This window comes from Palaemon carinicauda, chromosome 30 (genome assembly GCF_036898095.1).
Source record: "Palaemon carinicauda isolate YSFRI2023 chromosome 30, ASM3689809v2, whole genome shotgun sequence".
Taxonomy (NCBI): domain Eukaryota; kingdom Metazoa; phylum Arthropoda; class Malacostraca; order Decapoda; family Palaemonidae; genus Palaemon; species Palaemon carinicauda.
Window position 1 is genome coordinate 34459649 of NC_090754.1, and position 17500 is coordinate 34477148.

The 17500-nt window shown below is 34.5% G+C and overlaps 1 long non-coding RNA gene and 1 pseudogene across 1 annotated transcript in view; one reads left to right on the forward strand and one right to left on the reverse strand.

Annotated features, from left to right (window-relative positions):
- The window catches only part of LOC137623704 (beta-2 adrenergic receptor-like), a 278979-nt pseudogene that overhangs the window by 38157 nt on the left and 223322 nt on the right, over positions 1-17500 (forward strand).
- LOC137623705 (uncharacterized) overlaps positions 5622-17500 on the reverse strand; it is a 200455-nt gene continuing 188576 nt past the window's right edge. The window contains exons 2-3 of the long non-coding RNA XR_011040619.1: positions 15572-15691; positions 5622-5673 (exon numbers count right to left, since the gene is read on the reverse strand). This is a non-coding gene — a long non-coding RNA (uncharacterized lncRNA). The remainder of the gene's footprint in view (positions 5674-15571; positions 15692-17500) is intronic.

The following is a 17500-nucleotide window of genomic DNA, read 5'->3' on the forward strand; positions in this document are numbered from 1 at the left end:
GAACTGAGGCACCAGTTACCACACTGGATCTTGAAAATTTGATCTTCGCTAATGGTACTATTTACTATTCTGAATCCTGAATATGTGATGATTGGCTTAATGCCTCCCATTTTGCACCTATTCTTGAGAATCTAATGTTTGGCCTGAGGTACCGCTATATGCTAGACCTTGAATGCCTGGTGACTAGCTTCAGGTCATACTTATTCCACATAATCTGGAAAATCTAGTATTTGCCGTGAGGTAACATTTATCGTTCTGGACCTTGAATATCTTATGATTGGCTTAAGGTCACACTTATTCCCCTTGCTATGGAAGATTTGGTGTTTGGTTTGAGGTACGACTTAATTAATATTCTTGACCTCCAATGTTTGATGATTGGCTTAAGGTCACACTTGTTCCATATGATCTCGAAGATCTGGTGTTTGGCTAGAAGTAATGCTTACAATTCTGGACCTTTAATGTCTGATTGGCTTGAGGTCTTACTTATTCTACTTGATATGCAATTTTTGGCGTTCGGCATGAGGAAACACTTACTCTGAACTTTAATTGTATGATTATTGGCTTGATGTCAAACTTATTCTACGTGATCTGGATGATCTGGTGTTCGGTTTGAGATAACATTTACTCTGGATCATGAATGCTTGATTATTGGTCTGAGGTTCCATTCCTTCCACCTGATCTGGTGTTCGGTTTAAGTAAAACTTATTCTGGACATTGACTATCTGATGATTGGCTTAAGGTCGCACTTACATACTTCATCTGGAAGATCTGATATTTTGTTTAAAGGCTTTAGTTGTTTAACTACTTCCGTCAGATCTGATGAATTACAAATATTGTCGTATTTCATGTCAAAAAGAAGTTATCAGTATCATATCGACTATACAGCAGATATATGACTATTTTGAGTGTTTCATTAGAAACAGAAAACATAATATACAATTTGTATTTTTCCTTTTGAAAATCTATTTTTTATATTTTTTATGACCATTAAAACAAAATAATTTGTCGATGCACCAACATTTTCTTCATCTAGCATAGTCGTATATTTATGTGAATTTTGTCGTGGTAGAAGAGACCATCATGGTCTTGAGATCATGAATACGATAACCAGACAAAAATAATGGAAAATCTTTATTTTTCAGTTACAGAAAAAGTTTTGGTTGTCTACTTCTGCCTTTTCCATTTATAACTTTTGAAAAGCGTACAGGTACATTTCAGCTGTATGATTCACAATTCTTGACTTTTTATTATGATTTTCATCAAATTAAATATATAACAGTGAAAATTCCAAAAGTGTTGGAAAACATCAATGAAAATTAAGGTTCGTTTTGAATATAATCTTGATATTATCACAGAAACTTTTTCTAGAGTAACCATCACATTTAACTGCATTTCCGGAAAAAAAAAAAAATCCCAAGACTAAAACTCTTGATTTCCTTCATGAAAAAGGCAAACTGACCCTCATTGAAGACAGTCAAACGAACCAACTAACTTGGAAGCAGGAACTTACTTATTTTCCCGTTTTTCGCAAAAGATACGCGCCAAAACTTTCTTGAATGCATTGTCTCTTCGGGCGACAGAATCCCGGCGAATGTGCAGCTTCCTTTAGTGAACTCCGGAGTCCTCTCCTGTTGGTTTTCATGCTTCAGAGGATTCAAAAAGAGGTTGCCAGTCTTTGGACTTCAAAGGGGAAAGCCGTTATTACACTCTGTCCTCTCCCATCTTTCTTTCGCTCTCATTCTCTTTCTCTGACCCTTTCCCCATTGTTCCTATTTTCTGGTATTCAGGGAATAGCCCTACTCCCCACACACGCACTATATATATATATATATATATATATATATATATATATATATATATATATATATATATATATATATACATTTATATATATATATATAATATATATATATATATATATATATATATATATATATATATAATATATATATATATATATATATACATATATATATATATATATATATATATATATATACATATATATATATATATATATATATATATATATATATATATATGCACCGGTCTCTGATTGGGGATACATTAACGTAGAGAAAGGATCTGTGTATCGCCATGATCAGCAAACCATACAAGGTTGGTTTGCTGTGAAAGATTAGAAGAAAAAAAAAGTCCCCCACCATCACCGATCAGCAGAAGTTGGCCAGAGTGGTGATGAAAACTGGCCAAGCCCAAGGCACGAATAAAGACATGTCTGAGGCCTTTGTCCGAAAATGGGTTAGACTCTGCTGCATTTGTTATTGTTGTTGATATATATATATATATATATATATATATATATATATATATATATATATATATATATATATGTGTGTGTGTGTGTGTGTGTGTGTGTGTGTGTGTGTGTGTCCAATTATCAGCGCTAGGGCTTGGTAGGCCATTTAGCGCCAAGAGGAAACTGTGTCGAAACTCCGTTGCACCATGAAGTAAAGATCAAGAAGTTGAGCATCAAAATGGGAGAAAGTTAGCAATAAAAAATTTCAAAGAGGGTACAGCTAGCGGCCGAAGGGACGCTGCCATGACCTTTCAGTAGTGCCTAAAGTGATGTCTGTGAAGTGCACTGAATATACTAACTCTCTACTGGATATAGGTTTTGTTCATTCAGCATCACAGCAAAACGGACAAGAGAAACAAAAGAGGATGAAAAATTTGTGTGTATGCATTTACTGTTATGATTTCAGAAGTATCGGAAAAAGGAATCACGGTACGTGCAAATGACATGGAACGAAAGCTGCGTAGCTCGACGAACGTGACAAAATGTAGTGATTGTGAATATAAATGTTGTACGTATAGATAGGTGCTTAATTTTTCTATATCAAGTTAATGTTGAAATCTTGATAATTCTTTGTTTTTTTATTTTTTCATCTTTTCTGATTACATACCTACTCTTATTCCTCTTTCTTCTTATTTTCTGTTTCTAGGAAATTCATCTTGAACAACGTATCCAACTCGATAAGCATTGTACTGTATTTCCAGTGGAATTCAAAAGTTCCCATTAGATCTTGAACTTCTATTCATTATAAATTACATTTTGTGTTATCCGTATCCATGGAAACTTATTTCCAGAGAGAGAGAGAGAGAGAGAGAGAGAGAGAGAGAGAGAGAGAGAGAGAGAGAGAGAGAGAGAGAGAGAGAGTACAATCTTATGAATATCTTAAAAATGGTTTCTGGGGTAAGGATTATATTATATATTCCATCGTTTTTCTTGGATAAAAATTGTTTTGACAGAGTAAGGAATAAACACGGCTGGTGTGATTTCGCCCTCTCCATCTCTCTCTCTCCGTCTCATTTATGACCCAACCCATTCGACTAACATCATGGTACTTAGAAAACTCCTCAGGTCAACACAGTCTAACCGAATTCTCCGAAACTCTCCTCATCTTCCGGTACTAGAATCGAACGCTGGTCCTTCAGTATTTTGAGTAGAGTGCGATGAAACAAAGCCAGTGTACGTGACGGCTAAATATTTAGATAGATATGCTCGCACACGCACCCACCTGTCACCAAATCACCAAAGTATAACTACTCCCTCTCCTCAAAACCCTTGGGACGGGGAGAGCGGAGCGTGACCTAAAAAGATATATATATATATATATATATATATATATATATATATATATATATATATATATATATATATATATATATATATATATATATATAAAACCAGTCACATAGTTATTTGTAACAACTGCTAATGATTTTAAGTGAAAAGAAACCAGGTCTTCTTAATTACCAATCCACAGTGATACCTGGTTGGCTACTAATGACAAGTTGACTAACTCATTTTCTCTTTCTTTTTTACAATACGGAAAATCAAGTCTTATATCTTAAGCTTAAACTATTTTATCTTTTGTTCTCAAATGTAAATAATGAAAATTAGGCTCTGGGATTAATTCTTCTTTTAGCCTTATCTGCATTATCCTTTTCCGATTCAGAATAAAACAATCAGGGATGAATCTCCAACACAATAGATCAAAACCTTTCCCAGTATGATCTCGGTGAAGTAATGTTGTCATTTCATCTACGTACGAAAATGAAAACACACGGGTGAATATCTCATGTAGTTTATGAAACTACAATTGCAAAAACAACCAGATAACTGCTGAATTGGGACGTGCTTTACTTTGGGGTTGGAAGTTATTGCCATGATAAATTGCTTTGAATAATTATGATTTATATAGATAGTAAATCTAGCGGCGAAATGTAATGAGGTCGTTCAAAGTAATTGCAAGCAGCGTGCAATGAACTATTTCCCTCTGTGTGATGCATCTTTTCTAACTAGGTCGTTTAGCGCATTATCACGAACGCAACAATGATTGCTGAAGATTAAGTGGGCGGCAGGGTTATGAAATATCCCGTAATAAACGTGTTTGTGACTAGCACTGAGAATAGGAGTCATTGCAACAAGGGTCTTCAAAAAAGCTCAAAGGATTTAAATAATTTCTTTAATTTTGGTTTGGTTTTCATGCATATTCGTTTATACTATTACAATATTACGCTTAACTCTTTCAAGTTGAAGTTGGGCATCTCTTTTATTTCAATCTACATTATAAGTTTTAACGTTATATATAGTCTCAAAAAGGAAAATTAGATGCTTTAACTACTTTACTGTCTTTTTTTAAATACTCTTGATTACGAACCCAAATCTAGGAAAAAGAGACCTGTTAAAAGAATTATTCACGGTTTCATAAATCCAATAAATTTTGTGGAATTACTTATTTAAATTTTGAAGAACACAGAGCCTATACTGAGAAAATAGCATTTCTTAATGTCATTTAACGTCATTACTTGTAAAAATTCAAGCAAAAAAAAGAAAAAATCACTCTCTAATAGAATGTTAGAAAGGAAACCAGACAGAACTGCTATACTGTCTTGGAATCAATTGCGCTCTAAGATAATATCCATCTAAATTCAGGAAAGAAAAGGACCATTTGTTAAGTCGGACTTTCGCCAATGGATATTCTTGGAGCCCCAATGTCTCTCTCTCCAGCAATCAATCACTTTCGCTCAGGATAAAAATGTAAATCCTCTACGTTACCGTTATCTTATTCATGAGGGAAATTCTGATGTTTTCTGAATGCCAACTTTTCAAGTTAAGCTATACCCAAGTTTGCAGTAAAAAATATATACAAAACATTCATCATATTCTGATGAATGATGTACAGTTGGACACAGGAGTCCCTGGTATACCTAGCTCCGATATGTTTAACCCCGTGACCCCCTTACTTTGCGACAAGTAACCAAACAAATAGTGTGGGTAGAGATAGAAGAAGAGGTGGGCGTGGCAAAACAGATGAACTTCCGCGCAATAAGGTGGTTGGGTGTATTTCTTCAGAGAAAGGTGTACCAGGAATTCCTGTGTCCGACTGTACCTCAGTTGCAAATGGTAAATCTTTTCCCTTGATTATCAGCATTAAATATTATACTCTGGTTGCTAAAAAAAAAAATACAAATCTTAATTTCAAATATGATGCAATATTCTATATACGTCCCGATTTCTTATCTAACAGAAAATTATGCATTCTAAGGTTTCCAACAGAGAAAAACTAGTTTCAACATAAAATAACATACAGTACCTTTGTTATCTTTGTTCCGACTTCTTGGCTTTGACTTCCATGCGCCCCACACCTGAAAATATAAAACAACACATTTAACAGCACTGTTCTTATATTGTTACTTATTTTCAGTTCAGTTGAGATTAATCTACACATCTCGATGTTATCAGTCTTATATGTCTCTTGCTTTGATTTTCTGTTTTTAAACTGTTTCGCTCTATGCCAATGTTATGGAAATCTTTTTAGTTGAAATCTAAAAAAAAATCATAATTCATTGGATTAAAATTCAAGGAAATATATTACCAAACAATTCAATGAGTTACATCATGATATGCACCTATATCTGTTTTGATAATACCATGAAATACAAATATCTTTCTTTTAAATCCCTTTTATTTTCAGTTTCCACTAATGAACCTATAACATTTAAGACAGAGCTATTACTAACTTTAATCCGTTACTGGACAATGATGAAATAAATCTATTTCAATATAAACTATTACAAGATATAATCTGGCAAGAATGCTCTCCATTTCTTCAGTATGTTGAAAGCAAAAATTTTTTTCCAAATACATACTAAGGATTCATAAAATGGTATAATCTTTGCAAACATTTTCTAGAAGCAATTACTTTGACACAAACAGACCTTCTTGCATGCATTAAAAAATACACGTTGTTTCTTCCCTGTATGTCCTATTCCATACCCCGCCTGCCACCTAGCGTCCATCCCTTTAAAATACCTTGAAACCCCTCGCCAAAAATTCTGCGGAGACCTTCTGCGAATAATGATATAAAATTCGGGAAGAATTGTAATCGTTAGGCGCCGTCACTCAGAAAGGACGGTCGCCTTTCTAGTTTTGCTTTCCAGTCGCTTTGTCCGTTAACAAGGATGGAACCCTACAGGACGGGGATGATGAGCGTCTTCTTTCTCAAAGGAGCTTTTTAGGGAGATGTCTAGCAGGAGGAAATGACGCGAAAGGAAGTGACGCAGACGCAAAATTTCTTTGCCTTGGTCTTTTGTCTGATGAACGCCAGTTACGGAAGTCAAAATGATAAAGTATGTTTCGGGGGGGGGGGGAGGGTAATGAACCTATTCTTTTTATTATTATATTATTACTAGGTATGCTACAACCCTAGTTGGAAAAGTTGTATGACATAAACCCAAGGGCTCCAAAAGGGAAAAATAGCTGTGAGGGGAGGAAATAAGGAAAACATACAATATTGTGGCTGAGTGTACCCGCAAACAAGAGAACTCTCATTCTAACTCTAATTCTATCTATCTTTCTATATATCTATTCACGGGTTAACTCAATAACGCTATAGAATCTGTGGAAGCCAATACATTTACAAATGAATAATATTCATTACGAACATACTCTTAAAGATGCTAAGGAAAACGAAATTACAACTTCACCTACTGAGAGAGAGAGAGAGAGAGAGAGAGAGAGAGAGAGAGAGAGAGAGAGAGAGAGAGAGAGAGAGAGAGAGAGAACTCGTATCATAATTCATGGCTTTTATAATAAGCACACAAAGGAAGGGGGAAGCTCGACTTAAGAAAAACTTGGAATAAAAATCCAGAATCATTTTGATCATCAATCACAAACCTTCACCCACTCGCTAAAAGAGATAATTTTAATAAAAGTCAACAAACGAAAAAGAGGAGAACAATATAAGTGATTATCATTCACGGTTAATAAAATGATTAAAAGAAGTATCCCAATTTTTCTCCTCCACAATGAATCTTTTTGTCATCCAACCATAATTCTCTTTACCCTTTCCTTCTCATCGTAGCTTTCACTTCTGATTTGATGTTTGCCATATCATCTCCCATATATAATAAAGAGGAAGTGTCTGGAAGTATTTACTCTATAGACATGAATCATGGTATGACAAAGTAGGTTTGAGAACAAAGCACTCAGAAGGATATTGGGAGTTAAATGGCAGGACAAAATTAGAAATGAAACTATAAGAGAGATTACTCGAGTGCCATATGTGGATGACATCACGATGAGGGGTAGATGGAGATGGTTTGGGCATGCTCTTCGCACTTCCCAAGAGAGATTAGTTCACCAAACGTGCAGTTGGGCTCCACAAGGCACTAGAAGAGTTGGAAGACCCATGCATGGCTGAGGACTATGAAGCGCGAAATAGGAGGTAATGAATAGAGAAGTATTGAATTAAAAGCTCAAGATAGAGACGCCTGGCGAAATCTAACCGTGGCCTTTTGCGTTAATAGGCGTAGGAGGAGGAGATGATGATGATGATGATGATGATGACGATGATTGATATATATATATATATATATATATATATATATATATATATATATATATATATATATTTATATATATATATTTATATATATAATTATATATATATATAATTATATATATATGTATATATATAAATACATACACGTTTGTGTGTATTTCCTGTCACGCTCAGGGGGAGAAGATACAGTCATACCCTATTGAGAAGGGGGGGTTCCCAGAGAGGTACACTCAGAAACTACACTCTCCCACAATTTGCCAAACCAGCCGGTTGTAGTTAGGAAAGGGAGAAGGGTTGGGATGGGTTGAATCTGTTTGCGTGTGTATGCATATTTATCTAAATATTTAGACGTAATTTTTGACGGATCAGGTACACTAGTGTAAAATAATTACCTTCCCAACCACTCAACCTCCTCAGATCCGTTGTTTGCGATATGTAAAAAATAAAAAGAAATAAAAATATTTTTAAAAGCAAAGACCAAGGGAACATTCAACCCACTGTGGATCAAGATAAAAAATAAAGGGAAAAAAATAAATAGATGTTGGGCTTATTCGTGAAGGAAGCAATAAAACAGCATTATTCTAATGTTGTTGCTCTTAAAATATTTTATTTTTCGTTGTTTCCTTTCCTCACTGAGCTATTATCCCTGCTGGAGCCCCTGGGTTTATAGCATCCTGCTTTTCCAATTAGGGTTGTAGCCTAGCAAGTAATAATAATAATAATAAGAAGAAGAAGAAGAAGAAGAAACACAGAAGCAGAAAAATTATAATGTATTTCTCTTCATTTTTCAGTGTTTTTGATACTTTTTTTCATTCTTTACTGTCCCACTAATTTTATTCTTATTTCAATACCATTTATCTCAATATTAGCCATTATCTTCATCTCCTCCTGTCTATGACACTTTCGGCTTTATTTTCCTTCTTTCTTCTATCCCTATCTATGACACTTCTACGTTTTCCACTCTTTCCTGAATTTTCTCGTTTAATTTACTTTCTTGTTCATTTTGTCCTTCAATTACCTTTTGGTAGCAGATTACGGCAGTTACCCCCCCCCCCCCCCCCCCTCCTTCCTTTCTTTTTTCTTCGTGCAATTACCTTCTTCTTTCCAACCTTTATCCCTACATTAAGGGGTTGGTTGCCTGATGCACCCTCTTCAATGCCTTCTATCAAGGGCATCCTCATCAATCAAACTTTTTCTTTCCAAATCATCTTTAATCTTATCTCTCCATCTAGTTCTCTGCCTCCCTCTCAAACCTTCCTCACTCCCTCCCAACTATCTCTCCTCAACACGTCGTGGTACTCTTATCACCTCTGTAATCTTTACTACACCAGCCATTCTTCTTACTTCATCATTTTCCAATCGTTCAAGCAGTGCTATTCCCCTCAACCATCTGGCAATTTCTCAAAAACACGTTGGTTAGAATTTTCCATATTATTAGAATTCATATTTTCTTTATCAAAATATTTCATACTTACGTTATTCTGTCAGCTTCATGAATTGTACAACTTCTAAGACTCTACAACAAGCACAATTTGGTGCTTTATCTCCCCTTTCAACTAACGAATTTTTTCATCTCTCTCTCTCTCTCTCTCTCTCTCTCTCTCTCTCTCTCTCTCTCTCTCTCTCTCTCTCTCTCTCTCTCTCTCTCTCTCTCTCTCTCCCACGTACCATGGATACACTACTATATAGAATTTCCTTTTACTTTGCTCAGTCTTTTAGCTCTTTCACTCTTCGTCTTTTCTCATTCTTTTATCTTTAACTTGTCTTCTCACTTCTGTATTGCTTTTATTATCTTTTTTTTCATTTTATATCCTGACTCATCGCAACTATTACCTTAGTATTTTCAAAGAAAATACATTTTCCGGCGTCGAGAGATTACAAAAACCTATTACATCGTTCATGTGGAAGCCTAAAATTTCTAGTACTACTTTCTCATATTTTCAGTCAAGTTTCGAAATCTCTTCCTAAGGCCACAACGGAAATATACTTATTTTTCCCCACTACCATTTCCCCCAACCCTTTTGCTCCAAAGTACTCACTTTTTCTTGTTCTCATCACTGGTAATCTCCTAAAGTTTCCTGTTTCGTCCATCCTTATTTCCTTGTGTCCTACAGTCCTCTCTCATTTTATCAAACTCATCACTGGCAATCTTCTTCCTAAAACCTCAATGCGAATAAACTTGGAGCCGAAGATTTATTTTTATCCTTTGCGTTTCCTTTTTCTGTTTTGTGTTTTTTCTTTGATTTACTCATTCTTAACTTCGTCAAAAGCATTTTTTTCCATGGATAGTTTTTTATTCTGCATAGTTAATTCTTTTTGTTTTAACCTTTTTATTTTTTTCCTCTATCTCTTAATGCTAGCAAAGCCATCCTTAGTACCCTCTGCAAATGTACTTTGGAACTATATTTCCTTTTGCCGCATATTGTATTTTCCTTTTCATATTTAGTTTCGTAATTTCTATTCCACATTTACCATTATTACTGCCATGTCTCAATCAGTCCTGCACAAAGGTAATTTAGACCTACATTTTTATCCCTACATCTATCTACATTTCTAACGTATTATCTATTCTTACCTTTTTTCAAATTATTCATCATAATACTTGTTATTTTATGATTATTTTTATCAGAAAACCAGACAAAAATTATGGCAATAATTGTTCAAGTGACATTATCACAATGGCAATCACCCGTTTTCCCCGTTTACAATATTTATTTCCTGGAAGCATCACAATCCCTCTAATTTCATTTACAAGTCTCCCTCACTTCCTCTTCCAAACTACTCTCTGCATACCTTAGTCCGTGTCTTTCTTTTTAATCTACAGCCAAACTAAGAAATGTTCTCATTGTTTACATACCTTTCATCCTTTACGGTTAATCCTCAACAATCTGACCCCATTTCCTCTTATTTTATTCGGCTCTAGCCACGAAAATGTTATCAAATTGCCAATTCCAAAGGCCTCTTCTCTTGCAACATTCACTCCTAATATCTGATTCTGAATACCCTCTCCTATTCTAACTTTCCTTTCTCCCAAGGTCTTTTTTTTCCTCTCATCCCTCCGTCCTTTTGACCTTTTTCTTCCGAGAGCCTTTATGCAATGATATTTACCGACCTAATTTCCATTCTAATCTCCTCTAAGACCTTCCAATGTTTATCATACCCCCTTTATATCATATCTTTTTACCAACTACATCCTCAATAGCATCTCATTTGCCAGGCTGCTAATTGCTCTTGTTTTACCCGTTAATCTAAATTTTCCCCTTTTCAAATTTAATGTTTAATCTAGGTTTTTGTAATGGCTATTATCCTTGCTACCGATTATAACCCTCTTAGCTAATATTCTTTGCATTTAGATAAAGATTACCTCGTTCTTTATCTTCTCTAATTATATTCCAAGTCTTCATCAACGTTTCTTCAGCTATAAACCCTACAAATGTTTTTGTCTCTCTTCTACATCCCATCTCATTGATGATTGCCTGTCGATTACGATAGCTACCACGGCGTCAATTTTCCTAAGTGTACCAATTAATCATACTGGGCGAATTGATTGATACACTTGAAGTTCTCTGCTAAGCATGCAATATGAAAAAAAAAAAATTAAGAAAAGGTTAAAAAATAGTAAATATTTCCGGTTTATATACAAAATCAAAAGGGAATAAAGATTCTGAAACATTCCGGTGATGAAAAATAGAAAGAAAATGTAATTTTTTTTTTATTTAAGATCCTGTATTGAGTGTAAAGCGTGAAAAAAAAATGTAAAAGGAAAACCAATTGTGTAAAGATACGCCTCCACTCATATATAACGCGGAAACTGATCATGAGGTTTTTCACAATGTTTTATTGAATGAAAATCATGAAAAAACTACATATAAAAGGAATGTTTTTAGAAGTATCCACATAATACCTTCATTTTCTACAGGAAAACTGACAAAATGTCATTGATTGTTTTACCGAATGTAAACCGGGAAAATGTAAAAGAAAAAAGAAAAAAATATATAATACGTCTTCATTAACAAAGCAGATCTTCAAAATTCATAATAGTGATTGCAAGTGATGAAAAATTACGAAAGAAACGATGCTTGTAAAAAAAAAATATCATTGTTGATGAATAAACGCAGTTTAAATTCCTTCAATAGCTGTTTGTGTTAACCGTACATTGTCTTCCACTGACACTTTATTTTTACGAAAAAGTAAATCTTGCTTAGTGTTGAGGCTTCCTGCTCTCATCATAACTTTTTCCGCTTGACATACACCGCTTAGGTTGGCTCCATGTCTCAATAGTTTTTATTCCTACAACTGCCACACTCTCCCTTCATCCGGACTTGGAGTGGATAATGGATTTTTTCTTTTCTCAGTGACACTAGAACTGAAAGCGTGAAACATAAACTTGCTCTTAAAGGATAGCGCAGAAAGCATTCTCGTGTTGCTGTAGTATATCTTGTGTTCTTTTTTATAATAAATAGCACAGAAGTTGGGCCAATGAATTAGGAAGGAGGGTAATCTTAACTTCTTTTTCTCCATGAAGGGAATTTTGAGCGAGTTTGGGTGAATAAATTTACATTAAGAAGTCTTTATAAAGCTAATAATGAACGGAAGAAATGACACGTTTGTTATTCCTAATTAATTTTCGTTACTGTTACTACTTTTCATTAATCTTGTTTCGGTTAAAATAAAAAATATATGGATTGCATTGAGTATTCCTGGTACATGATTTTTCCTTTTCATATTAATAAGTTACATGACGTGAATAATTATGTAACATTTTACAAATACGCACACGTACACACACATTTTATATATACATATATATATAGTGCGTATATATATATATATATATATATATATATATATATATATATATCTTTGTGTCTGTGTAACATTAAGCCCTTTCCCTAACCTAGGGAGCTAGCCAGTGACTATTTTGTATGGTAGAGAAAGGTGGCTCACTAGTGAACGTATCTCTCTCTCTCTCTCTCTCTCTCTCTCTCTCTCTCTCTCTCTCTCTCTCTCTCTCTCTCTCTCTCTCTCTATATATATATATATATATATATATATATTTGTATATATACACATGTATATATGCATATATATATACATGTATACATGCATATATATCATATATATATATATATATATATATATATATATATATATATATATATATATTACATGTGTGTATGTATATATGTATGTATAAACACTATATATACACATTATACATGTATGTATACATACATTTATTTTGTGACTCCTCAGTATTTAATTTTGCAAAATTAAGAACAGTCCTAAAGCATTAGCAGTCAGTGTCATCATCTCTTGTCTTTTACCGTATCTTTCATTGAAGGAATTTGAAAACAGCCATATGTGAGAGATTAAAGTTTCCACCCTTTTTATCTGGCATAAGAACTAAAGCCTACTGGAAAATGTCAGAAGGTATTAACCATATATTTCAATTTAATTTTCGGAAAAAAGTGTTAAAAGGAAGTGATAATTTTAAATCATGGAACTAGAGCTACTGGAAAATATAGAGGGCTATTCAAAAGACAGCTTAGCCAATTTTCTAAGAATATTTTTTTAGAATTATACAACTGTCAACATTTTCGCTGTACTTGATAATCCTAAAAAATTTGTTATAAATGTTGGGTGCTTACCAAATATGCTGGGTACTGACATAAGACTTGAGGATGATGAATTGCAGGGGAATAATGCACAAAAATTATTGTTTTATTTACCTTGCAAATCAATCAAAAGAAAAGTTACTGAAATATAGTTTAGTGTTGTATAAGAAAATTGTTACCTCGTATATAAAGGTAGAGAGGCAAAACGAAAATGAAAGCCGACAAGCTGAGAGAAACTGAAGTAAAAGAGTAGAAGTTATATAGTGAAGAAACACAGAATGAAATAGAAAAAAATTAAATCAAAAGGTAGAATGTAAAGGGAGTTTTCGAGTTCACAAACTGCAAGTCAAAAGTTGAAAAAAAAACCGAGGAGTGAAAACTTAGAAAAAAAAAGATGAAAAAAGATGAAAGACTAATCTCAACAATTAAGGAACTCGTAAAAGTTTATCTGGAAATGGAATATGAAGCAACATAGATGTTAGAGCTTTCAAATTGATAATATATAAGATTTAAAACTGCAAAATGACCGGTGATGAATATATATTGAATTTTAGATAAAATAGCGTGAACACTTCAAAAGGCAGGACATAAAATCAAACTGAAATGTACCAACAATTAAATCCCAGACAATTGAATAAGGTACAGATATACAATTTAAGATGATACCTATTATAATTTACTCATTTTCTTCCCACGTTTGCTCTTCGAACTTCACCTTGACCCATAAGTAACAACCAGTAGTAATAGGAAGAGACAAAGCAGAATGAGATATTTTAGAGTTATGTAGCCGCATTTCATAGTCAATAAACGATTATAAAGGATGACTTTATTATAAAAAGAAAATTTATTTTATATGTAAATAGCTTTTCTTGTTGCTAGTCTTCTTAAAATATTTTATTTTATATTGTTCATTACTTTTCTTGTAGTTTATTTCCATATTTCTTTTCCTCATTATGCTAATTTTTCCTGTTGGAACCTTTGGGGTTTATAGCATTCTGCTTTTCTAACTAACGTTCTAGCTTAGCTAATAATAATAATAATAATAATAATAATGCATTTTCATTTCTCATTTACAGGTTGAATAAGAACAGGCAACCATCGCAGACGAAAAAGATTAGAAAATGAGTTGATGAGAGTTGAAGACTGGAAGAAAAATAGGCATAAAATATACTATAAATCAAAGGAATGTTTTCAGTTTGAACCTCCTATATTCGTCTTTCCTTCGTCGACTAAGAGCGAATTAAATATTCCTTTTAAAATCTACTCAACGTGAAACAAATGACAATCGCTTTCAGCAGATCCCTGGACAACCCGGAACTTCATGCTCTGCCGGATAAACTCCTGAACCAGATCATCAGAAACATCGAAAGCTTTCCCAATGAAACAGTCGATTTCAGGTGAGTCTGTCTCTGTCTCTCTCTCTCGTGATAATCTATAACAAAGTTATTAGAGGATGGCGGTAAGGTAATCTCTCTCTCTCTCTCTCTCTCTCTCTCTCTCTCTCTCTCTCTCTCTCTCTCTCTCTCTCTCTCTCTCTCTTTTCAGGTAAATCTGTGTCACTCTCGTGATTTTATGTATTTTTGTCTTAGTAAAAAATAGCAAAATATCTATAACATAGTTATTAGAGGACCACGGTGAGGTTCTCTCTCTCTCTCTCTCTCTCTCTCTCTCTCTCTCTCTCTCTCTCTCTCTCTCTCATTCCAGGTGAGTCTGCCTGTCTTTCGTTATATGTCTTTCTGTCTTATCAAAAAGTAAGAAAATTCCTAAAACAGTTATTAAAGGATATCGTTGAGGTAATCTCTCTCTCTCTCTCTCTCTCTCTCTCTCTCTCTCTCTCTCTCTCTCTCTCTCTCTCTCTCTCAAAGGGATTACAAAACAAACATTTGAAAACTGATTTTACCCCAAGTTACATGCTCCAACCTCCTCCCCAGGCAACCACAGCTGCGACCCGCCTTCCAGAAGATTTACCCGCTCTTCCTTCTACTGTATGGCTTCCTGGTGGTCACGGGCACCGTCGGAAATATGGCAATGGTGACGCACCTCCTTCGGAGGCGCCGCTACAGGGAGCCTGTCTGCACCTACCTCATGAACTTGGGAGTGTGTAACTTGATCATGAGCTTGCTACTTCTTCCCCTGTCGTTTGCTATCCTGCTCCTCCAAAATTGGATCTTCGGGAGTTTCCTCTGCTACTTCGTCCCCATGCTGCAGGTAAGAGGAATTAAAGACTTTAATTGTAGGTAAAATCCAGGTAAGTGATGTAACAATCATTGTCACTTTCTATAGATATCTGATTAAATCAAAGTTGAACAACTTCAAATCCCCAAGGGTGACAAATGCACCGTTCTTTAATGTAGGGCGCTAGATACGATATGACAATTCCGAAAATCAAATTTGGTAATTAATAAAAGTTAGCATTCAAATGTCACGTATCATATTTCTATTGCATACTTTCTACTGTACATAAGTGGTCAAAACTAATTGCAAATGTCATGACATGGCTATAGGTCTATCTGCTGAGTCATCAGCAGCCATTGCCTGGCCCTCCTTGGTCCTAGCTTGGGTGGCAAGGCTGATCATATGTATATATGGTCAGTATCTAGGGCATTGTCCTGCTTGATACGGTAATGACACTGCCCCTTGTCACTGCCATTTATGAGCAGCCTTTAAACTGTCATGATAATCTCAGGGGATTTTTCTCAATTACTAGCCGACTGACTTCCCAACTTTAAAATATTCAAATGAACAAATATTCTAGGTGAGATATTTGCTAATTGTGGGACTTGTGAATATCTTAACAACACACATGTCCCCACAAATAATCGACATTTATTGGTATAAAAACAAACGCCCATATATATCTACGTTCACGAGTAAGCCACCTTCCTCTACCAAATAGTCATTGGCTGGTTCCCTAGATATGGGAAAGGGCTTAATGTTGCACATTCACACACGCACACACACGCAAACACACACACACACACACACACATATATATATATATATATATATATATATATATATATATATATATATATATATATATATATATTATATACCTGTATATATATGTGTGTGTGTGTACTCAAATGATTATTTCTTGAAGATATCGGGATCAATAAAAAAAGAGGTGCTCAAGGAAAGGTAAGACAAAGGCCACTCCTTTTTCATCACCTAAATGGAGTGTCAAGTTAGACAGGTTCTAAAAGTTTCAAGCTGTTGTAAGTTCGACTCTCATACGGGGTGTAAAGTTGGACGACTTGAAAAACATCCATCTCCTGAAAACTTTAGTTTCTAAGGTTACTAAGTTGAAATTCCCCATGTCTAGGTGTTTGTCTATTTGTTACATTGCCTGGTTACAAGTTCTTTTCTTTTCAAACAAGTATTGAATTAGGTTTTAGCTTTCCATCTTTCCTGCAATATGAATAAACTTGACATTACCAAGAACACTTCATTGTGGCTTTAATTTGTGTCTTCTCGGAATTTTATTCACCATTGCTCAAGGGGTTTTACTCTTATTCCTCTCGTCTTCAGGAAGATACATTATCTTTACGGGTTTCTCATTAAAATAGTTCTCAATCGATGCCCAACTAAATTAAGGAATGTTCACTACTTGTCAATCTTATGAAAATGATTTTGAAGTTTTAATGGGAAATAGTGGAATTTAAATTTACATACTTTATCAAAATTTGGTCAAGTCTCTGAACCACATTATGTATCACATCCCACACCATTCTCTCTCTCTCTCTCTCTCTCTCTCTCTCTCTCTCTCTCTCTCTCTCTCTCTCTCTCTCTCTCCACACTTTTTATCCGATTTGGAATAATGGAAAATATTTGCCTTCTAGGTAACTTAAAGACAAACTCTTTCTTCTCCTTTATAATTCAATAAATGTCTTCCTAAACGTGTTACGCATTGTGACCCTATCACTTCATCCAAACTGAATTAACAAGTTTGTTCATAATAATTTGTTTCATTATTCATAATAGCTTCATTTTTTCTAATCTAAATTAATC